Raw genomic sequence first — 4933 nt, forward strand, 5'->3', positions numbered from 1 at the left:
GAGACTACGTGTGTATGCGCGCGCGAGCGAGAGAATGAATTATCGGGAAGGGGAAGGTCTAAATGCTAAACCGTGAGGAAATGGTAAACACTGGATGTGTTCCAGACTAGGCAGCAACACAGCTGTCACATGAAAAAAAAATTAGTCATCGAACGCTAAGTTTTTTCGTCATTGATTTACTTTTAATAAATATACTTGTTAACGATTTTAATCCCCGCCCCCACTGCCTTCTGGTTAGAAGACACACTTCAAAAGCATTATGTTTTCGGTGAGTAATAATAAATAAACTGAGAAGTAAACAACTTAGACCTCGGTCAACAAAAAAACTTTGTTGAAAAAACTATGACGAATATGGAATATAGAAAACGACCTGTCAACAAATCAATCTTGCAAAGCAAATCCTAAATAATACACACATATGCAGAAATAAATGTAAATTACATATGCACACACACATACAGCTATATTTTTAGAAACAGTGGATCTCGAAGCATAAAACGCTATAAATAATAGCATGTAAATATTGAATAGTCTCCAACAATATATCTTTGGTTGTCCATCGAAATTTTATGATGTCCACCCACTCAACTGTGAGATCTTCGATGGCTAAAGACTTGCCTTGGAATTACGAGCACTGTAGGTGAAACTATGTATATATATATATATATATATATATACATATACATATATATAGTGATGCAAACAGGAAAAATTAGAACTCAAAATATGAGTATATGTGTATTTTTATAATTATTTAGCGGAAGTAACAGTGTCTCAAAGGTTAAGCGTTTCATGCATCGACACTTATCAAACTGGCTTGATTAGAGCCAACGCACGAATATTCGCTTCTGTTATATATACCCTTTCTCTCTCTCTCTCTATATATATATATATATACGTATGCATATATGGGTACAGGACGTCACCAACAGTAAACAACATGAAATACGAAATATATATATATATATACACACACACACACATATACCCACACGCATAAAGTGTATGTGTATGCGTGCGTGACAAACATTAATTCATTGCGCGTATGAAACAATGACTCTGCCAAAGACATCTAAAGAGTAATTAAAATTCATTTCAAAAACTGTCAATAAAAAAAAGTTTACGAAGTATAATTTAATGTGAAATTTATGAAAATAAATATTATATATATGGTTCCTAACCCGTGGTCCGCGGACCCCTGGTCGTCCGCAAAGGTAGTATTGGGGGTACGTGGACTAAATTCAAAATTTTATATATATATATATATATATATACACATAAGAATAAGCATATTAAAAGGGGTCCGTGGGAAAAAACAAATAAATAAATGGGGTCATTTATAGTGAAAAGGTTGGGAACGACCGATATATAGGATAAGTAACAGCAGAAGGGGAATGTGTTTATCGTTATATATATATTTTTATATATACTTTTAATGTGCAAGTAAATTTTTTAACGAATGTATTCACTTTAAGAAGTATTAAGAATTTTTTAATTTATACAGATTCAAATAGCAGAAACAAAAAGAGTGGTATGGGAAGTTAAATGAATATATACATGTGATATAAAATAAAATTAAAACAAAAGGAAATTAGCAGCTGACAAAGAAAACACTGAAGTAAATTTGAAAAGAAAAACTATATCTAATAATGAAAAGCTTTAAATATAAATAAATGAGGATACGAGAAAACTTTATATAACTTACATCGATATGGTAATTGAAAGTGTCACGATATATTTCGACATTATAACATAGTAGATACATAAAAAAATGAAAATTTATACGAAAGTGGACATTTCTTTAGTTATTATATAAGTAACGATATGTTTATCAAATCAGCTTCTGTTTTCTTTAAATAGAAACATCCACAGCAGGAAGAAAATTGCTACGACACCGTTTCAGGGGGAGATAACCCAGGATTGCTGAAAGACAACATAACATGTGGTGGATGGTTTTATCGTAAATAGCATTAAAACGTCTTTTACTTAAGTTCATTCATTGGACTGCTTCTATTCTGAGGTACCACCTTGAATGGTTTAGTCGAACAAATCACCCCCCAGTCCTTATTTTTCTTTTCTCTCAGTCAGGTACTTATTATATTGACTCCTTTCTGCCGAATTGCTAAGTTACGAGGACGTAAACATACCATTACTGGTTGTCAAGCGGGGTGGAGGAGGATAAACAGAAAAGGGAAAAAAAAACAGTATGTCCATATTTGAATCTGAAAAATTGTTTGGAAACATACAGCGCGCTATACAAGTTTGTCCGACCATTGTATTATCACAATATGAAACTAATAACTCGCATTTAAATCATGACTGTGTTTATAAGTATATGTGTGTGTGTTTACGACGGGCTTCTTCCAGTTTCCGTCCACTAAATCCACCTGCAAGGCTTTGGTTGGCCCGTGTCTATTGTAAAAAAAAAAATAAACTTGCCCAAGGTGTCACGCATGAGACTGAACTCGAAATATTGTAGTTTGGAAGCAAACTTCATACCACACAGTCATGCTTGCGCCTATAGGTAATATAAATTCTTCTAACAAAGATTCTTTTTTAACTAATTATTTATTAAACTACATACTACAGAACGCAGTTTACGAAAGTTACAGTAAGGAAAAAGGGAACAAATAAAATGGCACGCATACTCTCAGTTATATACTCTACCAAAAGATACCAAAGTTTCCCCTCAAATAATTTTTGAAGTAACCTATAACAAGGCTTTTCCGTAGGTGGTCGGGAGGCTGAAACAGCCAAGTGGTCTCGTGAGCATCAATTGATTCTTCAGTGAAACAGTATTCTAACGATGACAAAACTTAGTTGTCAGGGTTAGCATCCCTTACGAACATCGCAAATGGCAACAGATAGAAGTATTCACCGACCAATTATTACATTTCAATATGTTATTGCGTTCATCTACGGACGCAGTAATTTCCACCTACACCACAGCAGAAAATGATAGTAGAGAAAGAGTCGTTCAATAGTGTCATCCTGTTTGAGGCTTCTGTCTAAAACTCAATGGTAATGAATATGTCTTAATCATCATACCTGTCCCATTGGTTCCAGAATCGAGGGTAAAGGGCTCGTTTAATTATATATATTTTTTTTTTTTTTAAACTTTTTTTGGTTCGGATTCATGTTTTCAGCAACGAAGATTATGATTTTGTTTACTAAAGAGAAATAGTGATTCCATATTCCTCTTTTAAATCTAACTTGTTAGACTTCACTTTTCATATATGTATCCACGTTACATCTCTGTTAATCGTGAAGTGATAGTAAACTTCCAACTAGCTGAGTATCGTTAATACAATCACTCACAAGCGAGTATGGTTTGGTAACATGTACTATGCTCTTTTGCTTATGTAATGACATTGAAACAGACAATCTCTTGGCTCCCCTCACTAATGATTCAGCCGGACATCCAGGATGTGACAGAGAGGAAAGAAGCCAGCATCAGACCCCTAGCTGGTACTTTTTACAGCTAAGACAGAAGAAATGTGAAATGAAATGCTCAAGGGTACAATGCACTACTTGGTCCAGAAATTGAACTCATTACATTATGATCATGACCCAAACACCCTAATCACTAAGCCGCATGACATCATCACATTTCTTTACATAGTTGTGACTCTTTCTCTTTAGTTCTGGTACTTTCCATTTGCAACCATATTCAATACTTTATAAGAGATGTCCTCAACATTCTACATAAGAACAGTGTTCATTTTTTGGCTATTGACTCATTAATACAGACCTGACCATATTTCTAATGAAACACATCGTGCTTCAATTAATTTTGAAAATAGTCAAGAAGTGCCCTGCCTGTGACTAACATTGGTGATCTACTCAGTCTGGATGAGCTCCGCATCTCCATTGGACTGAGATATCGCTGTAGTAGGCTCCTCGACTCCACAGGCCATCGTGGCTTGTCTTGCTGCCTAAATGCTGGTCGTTTCGCTCGTCACACCAACTAATCTTAATCATTAAGCGAGCCCTGGCTCGGGTTACTATCCCTTCAGTTTAGGAGCCTGCGGAATTATCCAGAAGTGATGGGAAGAGACCAGATGGTGTTACTCTTTGCCCTTGGATAAGAGGTAGGTGCCTCATCTGGGATGCCAGTCTGCGACTCTTTTGTCTCCCTCCCACATCCTGGATGCTGCGGTAAATGGTCACTGCTTCCGTAGCCAAACAGCACAAAATCCTTAAGTATCAGGACGTGTCAGTGAACCGTTTCTTCCAGCCTGTGACGCTTGAGACGTTTAGAAGGGATGAGCCGCTAACAACGAAGTTCTTGTCATCGCTGTCGGCTTGTCTTACCGAAGTGTCAGGTGATACCTGTGAGAGTGCTTGGCTTCTCCAATGCTTTAGCCTCGCCATTGCTCGTGATAATGGCGAGAACGTGCTGGCTTGCTTCAGTAGATTCCGTTAAACCTTGCATTGACTTTTTTTTTGCTTACTTCTTTCGTCCGCTTTTTCTTCTTTATTTTCTTTCTTCGGTTTGGGATTTGTATTTGAATATGATTTTGTATCATATATGTATTATATACATACGAGTTATGTATATATATAACTCGTATGCAGCATCAACGAGTGTCGGACGCTGACACTCGTTGATGCTGCATCGAAGAGGCCAGGGAATAGAAGAAAGAAGACATGCACCCAACGCCAGAGCTGAAGACACCTCCGAAAGGGGGGGGGCCACGTCAAAACGGTAGAGGAGTAGGGGCCGAAACCGGACGTGGTTCCTCCTGATGATGTCTTGAGCTAACTGGATCCTAATCCACCAAGGGAAGGTATGTCAGAAGAAAGTAATTCAACAACGCGGGTTGATGAACTGTAAGACGTGTGGCCAGAACCTCCTGGAAAATAACCATAGCGAGGGACATTTCACAGTTGAATTAGAACAGTCACAAACAGTGAAAGAAGACATGCACCC

At 37.1% G+C, this 4933-nt stretch overlaps 2 protein-coding genes across 5 annotated transcripts in view; one reads left to right on the forward strand and one right to left on the reverse strand.

The window, feature by feature from the left end:
* Positions 1-2737, reverse strand: part of LOC106883200 (differentially expressed in FDCP 8 homolog) — a 65948-nt gene extending 63211 nt beyond the window's left edge. Inside the window, exon 1 of one of the 3 annotated variants that reach the window (XM_014934130.2) lies at positions 2649-2737. The gene's annotated coding sequence lies outside the window, so the exon portion shown is untranslated. Of the gene's footprint in view, positions 1-1705; positions 1908-2648 lie in introns of those variants that run through there. The other 2 variants (XM_014934124.2, XM_014934143.2) reach the window with 2 other exon arrangements.
* A 233-nt stretch (positions 2738-2970) lies between these two features.
* Positions 2971-4933, forward strand: part of LOC106883165 (ATM interactor) — an 18463-nt gene continuing 16500 nt past the window's right edge. The window contains exon 1 of one of the 2 annotated variants that reach the window (XM_014934099.2): positions 2971-3074. The gene's annotated coding sequence lies outside the window, so the exon portion shown is untranslated. The remainder of the gene's footprint in view (positions 3075-4933) is intronic. The other variant, XM_014934106.2, reaches the window with a different exon arrangement.

The sequence above is a fragment of the Octopus bimaculoides genome, chromosome 1, assembly GCF_001194135.2.
Source record: "Octopus bimaculoides isolate UCB-OBI-ISO-001 chromosome 1, ASM119413v2, whole genome shotgun sequence".
Classification (NCBI taxonomy): Eukaryota; Metazoa; Mollusca; class Cephalopoda; order Octopoda; family Octopodidae; genus Octopus; species Octopus bimaculoides.